Consider the following 13,201-nt stretch of genomic DNA (forward strand, 5'->3'; position numbering starts at 1 on the left):
TGGGGAAAATTTGGATTGTACTTTGGTTATGTTTTTGGACTCGGATTTTGGCGAAGGTTTCTGAACTGGACATTGGTTACGTTTTTTGGACTCGGATTTTGGCGAAGGTTTTTTTCTGACTTGGACATTGGTTACATTTTTGGACTCGGATTTTGGCGAAGGTTTTTTGTTTTATTTGGACACTGGTTACGTTTTTGGACTCGGATTTTGGTGAACCTGCTTGGACTTTGACAAGGTGAGCCCTTTTCTCACTTTACTGCTTGAGGTTTGCAGGTAATGATTTTAGTTTTCCTTTTTTTCTTTTTTTTTTTTTTAGTTTGTCTTTGATTTTAGATTTTCTTTTTTACATAGTTTAAATTATCATCATTAATTATCTTCAATTTGTCTTTTTCTACCTACTCATTTTCATTGCCATTTATTTACTTTTTAAAGTTTTTGTTAATAAACATTAAGCATAAAGTAGGACAGTTCCCTAAAACATTTCTGAATATGCACATAATGTACTTTAAGAATATTCACCTAATCTAAGAACCTGTATCCCAGTCCCTTTCTTCTTTCCATTCCTAATGAATCCCTTTTACTACAGGCCCCTTCCCCTAACTATGCTTCAGCACTTGAGAGCCAGTATCTCTGGAGTGGCTTGTTAAACACTACGGGGTGATTTCCAGGTCCATGATCTTCTTTTTAAATGACAATTCCATTCTTCAGCTGAGCATGTGATTCTTGCCGTTCCATTTCTATGCAGCGTTGTCAATCGGTGGTGGTTGTTGCAGCCCTGGCAGGACTGGATGAATCCATCTTGATCAGGAAGTTTGGAAGCCCTTTCAAGGGCTGTTGAATTCTGTGTGAGGCATTAAGCTCTCAGACTAAGGATTATTGTGTCTGTGTTTCACAGGTGTTGACTATGTTACTATGACTCTTGTTACTGTGCCCATGTGGCCTCAGCATCTGCGAAATACATTCTCTAAGGATGAATCTTGATTGCTCCTGCTCCTCTTTCTAGTTTAGTAAATAGTTTCAGAAGTACTGGTGTGGGCTCTTCTTTAAAGATTTGATGAAAATCACCAATGAGTTTGTCTGGTCTGGCCTTTTCTTATTTTTATTGTTGTTAAGAAATTCTTTTAAATTACTATTAAAATCTTCTTGCATTTTTTTTTGAAATTTGATTTAGAGATTTGTTTGATTGTTTGTTTTCAAGACAGGGTTTCTCTGTGTAGCCCTGGCTGTCCTGGAACTCACTTTGTAGACCAGGCTGGCCTCGAACTCAGAAATCCACCTGCCTCTGCCTCCCGAGTGCTGGGATTAAAGGCGTGCACCACCACACCCGGCGATTTTTGAGAATTTTACATGATATTTTGGTTGTATTTATCCTTTCCCCTAACTCCACCCAGATCCTCCACTCGGCATTTCCTACTATCCTGGTTTGGGTCGTTTGTTTTGTGTCTGGCCATCCAGTACAGTTTCTCTTGTCTTCATACTCTCAGGTATGTGGCGTTCCACTGAAGAGTAGTCTGTTCAACCTTATCCGTAAGGGGCCACATCCTTAAAATTGATAGCTCTCCTGACAGCTATCAGTTTTGAAGGGCTCATCAGCTAGGTGTGTGATTTCCTGTCCACCTCCCCTCTTCATGTTGAGATTTTGACTGACTTGAGCCTAAGCAGGTCACAATGCTGTGAGTTCATATGTGCAACTCCCTCCTTTACCCAGAAAACACTGGAGCTTTTTGCCATCAACTGTCTCTGACTCATACAGTCTTCAGTTTGGATGTTTTCCCTCTTTTTAGTTTTAGTTGGTAGTTTAATGTGGATCTAGAGGTTCATCATTTTTTTCTAGATTTTTCCACTTCACTGGAACATTTTTAAGAGATTCCCTACTGATTGTTTGGATGTCTGGATTCCATTTGTATATTCCATTGTATACTGCATTATCTTCTCCCTAATATTGTTAATGTATATCTTCCAATTTCTATGAGTTATTTTGGGGAAGATTACTTGTTATTGTTATCCTTAGAATAAACAAGTCTTTGTTACCAGAGTGGTTTTGAATATGCTTGGCCCAGGGAGTGGCACTATTAACAGGTATCACCTTGTTGGATGAAGTGTGCCACTGTCCAGGTGGGTTTTGAGCTCCTACTCCTAACTTCTAAGAAGAGACAGTCTTCTCTTAACAGTCTTCAGATGAAGATGTAGAACTCTCATCTCCTCCTGCTTCATGCCTGCCAGTATGCTGCCATATTCTTACATTGGTGATAATGGACTGAACTCCCGAACCTGTAAGGCAGCTTCAAATACGTATTGTCTTTAATAAGAGTTGCCTTGGTCATGGAGGCTATTCATAGCTAAGAATCCCAAACTAAGACAGTTACATTGGTCTTTGTATTATTTTTGTCTCCATTTCATCAATTCATATTCTGAACTTGATTCTAATTCTTTTGGATTTTGCTTGTTCTAATATTTCTATGACTGTGACATGCATCATTAGATCATTTGGACAACTTTTGTGTTTGTATTAGCACAGGAATTTAAGGCTATAAATGTTTCTCTTAGACCCACTTTTATTTCCCTTTTTTCTTGCATCCCTAGGTGTTGTGGACACTGACCACAAAACAATTGACTTATCAGCAATGATGAAGAGGTGGCAAGCATGTGAGGACCTCAGGTCCAACACCCTTGGCGAAATCGCCATAACAGAAGATTATAAAATATTAACAACCCTTGGCCAAGGATCCTTTGAAGAGGTAAAACTGTCGAGCCATCTCCCCACACAAACAAAAGTAGCAATAAAAATCCTCCCCCAAAGCAGGGGAAACCCCCTTGTGCAATCCGAAATCGAAATCATGAAATCCCTTGATCATCCCCATATTATTAAACTTTTACAAATAATCGACACCTCCAGAAACATTTTCATCATTCTGGAGCATGCTGTGGGAGGAGAGCTGCTGAGCAGAATTGAAGAGTGTGGCTATCTAGCAGAGGAGGAGTGCCACAGGCTGTTTAAACAGATGGTGTATGCCCTCCAGTATTGTCACCAGAAAGGGATTGTCCACCGGGACTTAAAGCCAGAAAACATCTTATTGGACCACAGAGGAGATGTAAAGCTTGCTGATTTTGGATTGGGCACCAAGATAATCACGGGCCAGAAGCTGGTCAAGTTCTGTGGAACCCTCCCTTACTGTGCCCCAGAACTGTTGCAAGGTAGAGGGTACGATGGTCGGGCCACTGATGTCTGGAGCATGGGTGTTGTACTTTATTTTATGGCCACAGGGCACCTCCCTTTTGAGGGATATGGCTATGAAGCAACAAAGCAGAAGATCTTTGCAGGAAAGTACTCTAGGAGTTTTAGTCTCTCAACAGAACTTTGGGATGTGATAGCCAAATTGCTGTCAACCCTGGAGAGAGGCCAATAGTCCAAGAGATTGCCAGATTCAAGTGGCTACAATATGACAACGAAGCTTCTCCCGCTTCCTTGGGAGAGAACACTGAAAGCCACCCGGACCCCAGTATAATCGTACTCATGGGTGTCCTGGGATACAATCCAGAAGAGATAAGAGAAAGTTTGCGGGAGAAAAAGTTCGACACGGTGATGGCTACTTATTTAATGCTACAACAAAAACAACAACAACAACAACAACAACAACAAAAACAAAAACAACAACAACAACAGTTACCACAGGAAGACAAGACAACAAAAAAACCAGATCCAAGGCCGTGTGATAGAATGTTGGAAAACACAGAGCCAACCATAAAAAACCACGTAGCAGTAAGGAGGGCAACTAGTATGCCTATCCTTTCCACCGTCAGTTTAGAGAAGGGAAAGAGAACTACAATGAACCACTCTATGACACCCACCCGGAACTGCTTCAAGAAGCAGACAACTCCACTCAACAGCATCAGCCCCCAGCTTGTCCAGAAGGCTCACTACATGAGGAGCATCTGGGAGACAGAGATCAGTGACACCTCAGAAGAAAGTTCTACTGGAGAGTCTTTGGAATATCCAAACCTCATGGGACAGGCTCACTACATGAGGAGCATCTGGGAGACAGAGTTCAGTGATACCTCAGAAGAAATTTCTTCTGGAGAGTCTTTGGAATATCCAAACCTCATGGGACAGGCTCACTACATGAGAAGCATCTGGGAGACAGAGATCAGTGACACCTCGGAAGAAATATCTACTGGAGAGTCTTTGGAATATCCAAACCTCATGGGACAGGCTCAGTACATGAAGAGCATCTGGGAGACAGAGATCAGTGACACCTCAAAAGAATTCTCTACTAGAAAGTCTTTGGAAGATCCAAACCTCATGGGACAGCTCCACATTGTTACTACACCTGGACGAATGGACATCATGAACACACAAGTTACATCACCTCCATTCTCCAGGAAGGAGGCCAAGGGTGAGGGTCCTGCTCTACAACAGAGAGAGTCCAGACCATCCTCCCCAAATACACTCCAGGGACACCTCCATGACAGGTGTCAGACTGCGCCCCAGGCCCCCTTTCGAAGACGGGCCTGGAAGACCCTAAGGAACGGATTTCTAAGAGGCCTGCGAACTTTATGTTGCTGCCTGCCAATCCAAAGCAGTGCACCCTGACCAACAACAGAGGCCTGCCTGGCTCTGAGTCAAAAGAGCCATGGAGGTAGCCATGGTACCAGGTAAGTGGAGAGACTACAATACACTTCTACCTCTAGGTTTTTTGTTTAAAATAATGTCAATTTCTTTAAAGAAAAAAATATTTATTTACTGTATGTGCATGGAAGTTAACCAGCCAGAGTCAGTTCTGTCTTTACACCCTATCTGTCTCAGGGAATGGATTAACGTCCCCACCCTTGGTAGCAAATGCTTGCACTCACTGAACACTTTCCTGGACTAAATGATATGCTTTGAAATAAACAGGTTACAAGAATATACATCTTAGGGGTTGGTGGTAATGTATTATCACTGATAAATCCAATCCCACGGTATCCTTTGTGAGTAACTTCACCACATGTAGAGGGCAGAGGACAGTGTCTTGAGCCTGGCCAGGGTGTTGGAGGAGGGTGGGGGAAGGGATCAGTGGAGCACTCGGGAAGAACCAGCCTGACAGCCCATGCCAGCACAGGGCCAGCACAGTGAAGCATAAGTCCTGAAGATTTCTACTAAGATCTCTCTTTCTTATGTCTGTTTGAAGAGCATTTACAGGCACTGTGCTCCCTGAAAACTGATACCAGAGAGTGAAGAGCAGCCTACTGAGGATGCACACAGATACAGGAGAGGGCCAGGGAGGAATTTCCCATGGTTGGATGCTGGGAGGTGGGGGTGGGACCATGTCTACATCACAGTATGAAACTAAGGGCAAATTCTTCCTCTGTCTGCAGATTAACAGAGTGTGTCTGACTTGTATTATACCCTTCTCAGGTCCTTTGCAACCTGAGGACTGAGCATGGATTGTGGGAGGAAGGTATGAACTCATGATTGTCCTGACTTTGCCCTCTAGGTTGGTTCATGTTGGCTGGTGATTCCACAGTTTTGCCAGCCAAGCAAAGTACTCCATAGATCTCAGTAAGTCTGGAAACAAGGTACCATGACATGCATGCAGGTCATCATCAGGAAACCAAACCTCAGAGGAACTTCCAGGCATGTAGAGATCATCAGCTGCCTGTCTCCAGGTGTACCCATGAGACATTAGAAGAGCAAGTGGACACTGGAAGCAGAGTAGGACCCCAGAGTGTCTGAACTGATCTACTTGTGTTTGTGTCCAAGATGACATTGCTCATGGTGCAGCTCATAAAACCATCCTGGCTTGCTAGACAGCTTGCTTCTAACTCACCATTACTCAGATACCCTTACAACTCACCCTATTTGGACAGACAGGGACACACAAACACACACACGGACACACAAACACACACACACACACACACAGTGAGAGAGAAAGAGAGGGAGGGAGAGAGAGAGAGAGACAGAGAGAGAGAGAGAGACAGAGACAGAGAGAGAGAGAGAAGAGCATTCCTTTGGCATTCTTGCTGCTATTGAAATTAGTTGAAATGGAGAGAATCTGTATTCCAAACAAAGTATTGTCATATTTTTTGTGACTCTAGTTGTCTCTCCAAATTTGTTTTGCCTTGTCTACACCCTTATCTGAAACATTAACCAGTTCATCTTCATGTGAAGCCAGATCATATCATGGTGCACACTACCCCAGGGCATCCGAGAGCTTAAAAGGTAAAGTCCACCAAGTATGTTTTGAGTGGAGCCAAAGTGAAATATGAAGTGTTTAATAGTTGAAGCCAGAGCAGGACCTGTTTCCAAGCATGATCATGGATAAGAACCTGTTGTAAGAAAACAAGTAAGACCCTCTGGTCTGACAGCAAGGTTTCCCTTTGGGTAGTTTATGGTCTCCTGCAGAAATGAACCATGAAGATGGCCTTTAAAAAAGGTCCTGGAGGGACTATCCAGAGAGTGCCCCACCTATGGATTCATCCCATATACAACCACCAAACCCAGACACTATTGCATATGTCAGAAAGATTTTGCTTAAAGGACCCTGATATAGCTCTCTCTTATGAGTCTATGCCAATGCCTGGCAAACACCGAAGTGGACGCTCACAGTCATCTATTGGATGGAACACAGGGCCCCTAATGAAGGAGCTAGAAAAAGTACCCAAGGAGCTAAAGGGGTCGGCAACCCTATAGGAGAAACAATATGGACTAACCAGTACCCCTGAAAGCTGTGTCTCTAGTTGCATATGTAGCAGAGGATGGCTTAGTCTGCTATCAATAGGAGAAGAGGCCTTGGTCTTGTGAAGATCGTATGCCCCAGTACAGGGGAATGCCAGGGCCAGGAAGTGGGGGTGGGTGGGTTAGGGAGCAGGGCTGCGAGTGGGTATAGGGGGCTTTGGGTATAGCATTTGAAATGTAAATGAAGAAAATATCTAATAATAATTTTTTAAAAAAGGTCCTGGATACTGAAGGGTGAATGATTTCTGATTTTAGGCATTGTGTGTCTGAGTGAATATCAACCATCGAGGATATCCAGAGATCTCGGTTTAAGATCTGCTTAGGCACAAGTGTCTCCAAGAGTATCAGATGCTGGAACCTGGACACAAATTGTATGGTTTAAACAACTCGGAATACACAGACTTTTTTTTTTTAATCTACAGTAAACTTTTTGTGTTTGAACTGTGTGTTACTGTGTCCTATTTTATATCTATATAAACGTCTGCATACTGGAACAAGCTAACATGTCTGTCTTCCAAAAGCACCATTTTTCCAGTGGTGAGAGCACACTGATCTTCATGATGCACTGTGGTCTTCACCCTGTGCATTACATATTTGCCCTCTTCCTCCTACATACTGTCTAGAATGCATCCTGCAAACATCTCTCCATCATGCTATTGTTTATCAGTAGTGGAGATTTGTGTTTTAGGCTTCAATTAGGCAATATTGATCTCTATTTGGTAGATTATTTTCTTAGCCTAATGTCCTTCAAGTCTACTCAAGTTGAGCACAATTCTCTCCTTTATTTTTTATGAGACAAAGTCTTGCTATGTAGCCTAGGCTGGCTACCGACTTCTGACCCTCCTGCTCAGAATCCTTGGTACTTTTGTGACAGGTTGCACCTCCTGGATTTGAAAGCCCAAATACATTCTCTCTCAATAGACATGTGGAGGTAGAGTAGCCACCTTGTGAAAGGACTTGGTTTGGATCAATTCATATGAGTTCTAATTCCCTCTGCAGTTGTCCTATCTCAGTGTCTTCAAAATCTCTTTATAATTGGGTATGGAGATGTTCACCAGGGTCCTGACTTCTGTTCACAAAACAGTGTTTTGTAGCCTGAAATCTGGGTAACCCACAGCTTGTATTTCTGCCCAGCCACTCATATCCTGTTGAGATGGCAGAGCTTTCTTCAGGGCAGAAGGGATGCTTTGTGCTGCCACATGAACTAGAGATGGAGAGGTTTCCAAGATGACAGGAGCCCTGGCTTCCTGAAACCAAATCACTGTTGAAAGAAACTCTAAACAAGCTTGTGTCTCTTCCTGAGGAATCGCAGCCAGCATGTGCCATCTGGCAGATCCTCTTGGTGTTGTGAGGAACTGTGTAGAGTTCTGTATCAGTTCTCTGCACACTGGTTGACTCCAGAGCTTGCCTTTCTCTTCTTTTCTTTTCTTTTCTTTTCTTTTCTTTTCTTTTCTTTTCTTTTCTTTTCTTTTCTTTTCTTTTCTTTTCTTTTCTTTTCTTTTCTTTTCTTTGTTTCTCTTCTTTCTTTCTTTCTTTCTTTCTTTCTTTCTTTCTTTCTTTCTTTCTTTCTTTCTTTCTTTCCTTTCTTTCCTTCTTTCTCTCTCTTCCTTCCTTCCTTCCTTTCTTTTTTCTTTCTTTTTCTTTCTTTCTCTTTCTTTTCCTTCCTTCCTTCCTTCCTTCCTTCCTTCCTTCCTTCCTTCCTTCCCTCCTTTCTTTTTTATTAGATATTTCCTTTATTTACATTTCAAATGTTATCCCCTTCCTGGTTTCCCCTCAGAAGATCCCTTATCCCCTCCTCCCTTCCCCTGCTCCCCAACCCACCCACTCCCATTCCTGGTCCTGGCATTCCCCTATATTAGGGCATAGAGCCTTTGCAGAACCAAGGGCCTCTCCTCTCATTGATGACCAACTAGGCCATCTTCTGCTACAAATATAGCCAGAGCCACAAGTTCCACCATGTGTTTTCTTTGATTGGTGGTATAGTTCCAAGGAGCTCTGAGGGTACTGGTTAGTTCATATTGATGTTCCTGCTTTGGGGCTTCAGTCCCCTTCAGCTCCCTGAGTATTTCTCTGGCTCCTTCATTGGGGACCTTATGCTCCATCCAATGGATGACTGTGAGCATCCACTTCTGTATTTTCCAGGCACTGGAAGAGCCTCGCAGGAGACATGCGTTAACATTTTGAGGAATCTCCACACGAGGTCTTATGATGGTTGTGTAGATGTTTGCTCTGCCAGCACTGTGCTAGGGTTTCCATTTCACATGCTGGAAAATTATTTTGTCCTTTGGTAATGTCCACACTTGTTTCCTATGGTGACACTTATGACAACTCAATTATCAATGGTTTGCCATGTTTCCTGGAAAAAATGCAGTTCAATTCACAAATGCTAACTTATGCTTCGACCTTAGTTTGTTTCCCTTACTTTTCTAATATCAATTTTAGAGTTTCAGATCTTCTTTAAGGTCTTCAGTCTATTTGGAGTTGATTTTTATGCAGGCAGAGACAAAGATCTAGATACAATCTTGTACATTAAGTGCCCAATTTTCCTTTAACCACTATTTGAGGTTTACATAGAAAAATTCCATGCCAGTCTGGGCTAAGAACTGAGATTATATCTGTACATAAAAAATACACAAATAGAAAATGCAGCACATGAATAACTAGGATTCAAATAACTTTCCCTTTCCCAATCACCTCTTAACTATGGCATCACAAATAATTATGAAGATGCTGAAACAGGAGGTTGTTCAGCTTCTTGGTTTCTAAACTAGAATGAAGGGAAATATGAGCTCCATTTAAGGAATCATTTGAGTGTTTTGTACAACATTTGCCTTCTATTAGAGACCTGGGGAAATTAGAAGTCAGCCTATACATGCACTCACTGATAAGTGGATATTAGCCCAGAAACTAAGAATATCCAAGATACAATTTGCAAAACACATGAAACTCGAGAAGAAGGAAGACCAGAGTGTGGACACTTGCTCCTTCTTAGAATGGGGAACAAAATACCCATGGAAGGAGTTACAGAGACAAAGTTCGAAGCTGAGAAGGAAGGAAGGACCATCCAGAGACTGCCCCACTGGGGGATCCATCCCATATACAACCACCAAACACAGACACTATTGCATATGCCAGCAAGATTTTGCTGAAAGGACCCTGATATAGCTATCTCTTGTGAGGTTATGCCAGTGCTTGGCAAATACAGAAGTGGATGCTCACAGTCATCTATTGGATGGAACACAGGGCCCCTAATGAAGGAGCTAGAGAAAGTACCCAAGGAGGTAAAGGGGTCTGCAACCCTATAGGAGGAACAACAATATGAACTAACCAGTACCCCCAGAGCTGTGTCTCTAGTGGCATATGTAGCAGAGAATGGCCTAGTCAGCCATCAATGGGAGGAGAGGTCCTTGGTCTTGCAAAGATTATATGCCCCAGTACAGGGGAATGCCAGGGTCAGGAAGCAGGAGTGGGTGGGTTGGGGAGCAGGTCGTGGGGAGGGTATAGGGGGCTTTGGGGATAGCATTTGAAATGTAAATGAAGAAAATATCTAATTAAAAAAAGAAAAAAAAAGAAGTCAGTCTATAACCAAAAATAATTGTCTATCACCTTCTGACATTGGAAAAATTAAGAATTTATTTAATTGATACAGTTGTTATCTTTCTATGATTATGGTAACTTGGTCTACCCTCATCACAGAGTTAGGCAATGGCTGATGAGACTCACAGCAGCATCTTTTAATTGACATATATTACCTCCAGACAGTACACAAGAGATTATCTCTAGAGCACACCATAAAGAAATCTACTTGGTTACAATTATTGCTATTAAGGTATGGGTTTTGTCTTCTGAGTCTCATGGCTTGTACTCTCCATCAGATTCCTTTGTGGAATTCTATAGACAGCCAAAGGTGGTGTTACCATAAATGTCGGAGATGCAACTTTTTCAAATGCATGTGAGTAAAAGTAGCCATGGAGAACAGAGGTGATGTATACATGGAGCTGAAATTAGAGCTGCTGTGAGTCACCCTGTGTGCAGGGAGTTAAACTTATCAGCAAAGGCCAGGAAATCGAGGTGGGGAGGGGGGTGTTCCAGTAGAGCGATTGGAACTACAGGAGATAGTCAGAAGTGGGAGATTTATTCTGGACAAACTCCAAGGAAGATTGACACAGGAAATCAAGGAGAGGTCATTTGCCTCTTGGCAGATATAGTATAGTTTTAGTGGGTTAAATATGTTACAAGCTAGACAGGAAACAAGCCTAAGTTGTGGCCTAGGCCTTTTACATTAATAATAAGCCTCCAAGTAATTATTCAGGAACTGGTGTGTAGGTGGGAAAGCCCATGGTTATTTTGTACTTTTAAAACTGTCCCCTTACCTCAACAAATTACTAGCATCCATGCTCAGGGGTTTGGTGGCAATGTAGCTACTGTCTTAGAGAAAAATCCAATCCTGTCTTCCCTCCTAAGTGGAGTCCTGACATGCTGACAGCAGAAGACAGTGTCCTGAGGCTGGGCAAGGGTGCTAGAAAAGGGTGTGTGAATGGAGCAATGGATTACTCTGGAAGAATCAGCCTGAAGGCCTGTGCCAGCACAGTGCCAGCACAGACCAGCATGGGTCCTGTAGATTTCTCCTAACAGGGCCCTTCCTTTTGTGTGTTTCCAGTGCTCTTGCAGGCACTGTGGTCCCTGGAGGATCATACCAGAGAGTGGAGAGCAGTGTGCTGAAGATACAGACCAGAGCAGAAGAGCACAGAGCCAGGTAGGAATTCCAGGTGACTTTGCCATTGGGAGGCTCTGTTGAAATCACAGGTTGAAAGTAGAGGAAAAGCTGCTGATGCTTTATTCTGCCCCTGGAATATAAAAAGTCACTGAATGGGCACTGGGGGTCGGGACCTCTCCTTTGGGTCTGGGATAAACCCTGTGCACTGGAACAATAAATTCCTCTTGCTTTTTGCATCCATCCAGGCTCCATGTGGTCCACTCAGGGATCTCTGGTAGGCTAAGGCTCCCCGGAGTCTTACAACAGGAGCTGAACAAAGGGGAGGCTCTTGGTCTGGATGAGGCATGAATGCTCAAGTGTGCACAGTGCTGGCTGACACGGGAGGCTTGCTCAGATCCCAGGAAGCATGGTGGTTACAGTGGAGTGGCAGAGCTGTGACTCCACAAGGATAGCTAGAGAAAGTTGCAAGAATAACGAAGGACAATAGAAGGCATGCTTGCAGGCCAACTTGGTAAAATTATTTTGAGTCTGTGGCCATTAGAATGCAGATGTCAAAGGGGTTCTGGCCATGCCTTGTGTGCTGATGTCATGTGGACAGGTAGATGTGGCGCTCTTTCTTCCACAGCTGTCAATCATTGAGACTCCACAGGACTTAACCTCCTCAGGAGGCACCAGAGGGACCCACCTACCGCACTAACTCAACTTGGTTTTTTTGTTTTTTATTTATTTATTTTTTTACCCCTTTTGTCTACCTATAATTTGCAACCATTAATGAACTAGTTTAAAAAAAGGAAGGAAGGAAGGAAGGAAGGAAGGAAGGAAGGAAAAAAGAAAGAAAGACAGGAAGGAAGGAAGGAAGAAAGAAAGAAAGAAAGAAAGAAAGAAAGAAAGAAAGAAAGAAAGAGGACTTTCCTTGAGGACTGAATGCAAATTCTGGCAAGGAGTTCTGCCTTTGTTCATTCTGCCCATGCCATGTAGGGATACCCATGCTGGGCACCAGTCCCAGAATAGCCGTGGCCCAGTGTATTCCTCTCCACAGGACTCAGAGCCCCTGGAGCAAAGATCCATGGAGTGCTGGTGATTACCAAGGAATGTGAGAAGAAACAGCAGACTTTAGAGAACCTTCATGCACCGTGAGAATGTCAATTCAGCTGGCTGGCTCCAGGTTTACCTGTCAGCCGGAAGTCAATGGTCCTGAAGGCAGAGCAAGGACCAGAGGACCTGACCTGTTGCATGTGACCAATAGATATGTTTGATCAAGTTAGAGGTAGCAACAGAACTGATAAGCCATGAGTGTCCATTGGAATCCATAAGCAAATATAAAGTGGACAGAGACAGCTTAGCCCTACAGCTCTGCTGCAGGTCTCCAAAGCATCATTACTATTCCATTCACACTGAAAGAGATCCTGAAGCCCTCACAAATCTTCCACCTCTAGTGTCTGAATATGCATTTGCCCTTAAACTTTACATTTGATGGGTATTCTTTACATCTGGTTGGACACACAACACACACACACACACACACACACAGAAAGAGAGAGAGAGAGAGAGAGAGAGAGAGAGAGAGAGAGAGAGAGAGAGAGAGAGAGAGAGAGAGAGAAGACAGAGTCCTAACAAGTCTCATCAGTTTTTTTTTCCCCTTTCAAATATAGTGTTCCTTGTTTCAGGATCCTTTTGTGATTTTCCATTATTAAATTTATTTTATTCATTTTTCTCTCATACATTAAATGCTGAGTACAGTCTCTCCTCTCTCCATTCCTCCACGT

General features: G+C 43.0%; 1 pseudogene; it reads left to right on the forward strand.

Moving 5' to 3' along the window:
- The first annotated feature begins 208 nt into the window (after positions 1-208).
- LOC147004884 (sperm motility kinase X-like) lies at positions 209-5,202 on the forward strand (annotated as a pseudogene).
- Positions 5,203-13,201: the final 7,999 nt, after the last annotated feature.

Source organism: Mus caroli, unplaced genomic scaffold, assembly GCF_978045245.1.
Source record: "Mus caroli unplaced genomic scaffold, Mus_caroli_1 scaffold_4, whole genome shotgun sequence".
Classification (NCBI taxonomy): domain Eukaryota; kingdom Metazoa; phylum Chordata; class Mammalia; order Rodentia; family Muridae; genus Mus; species Mus caroli.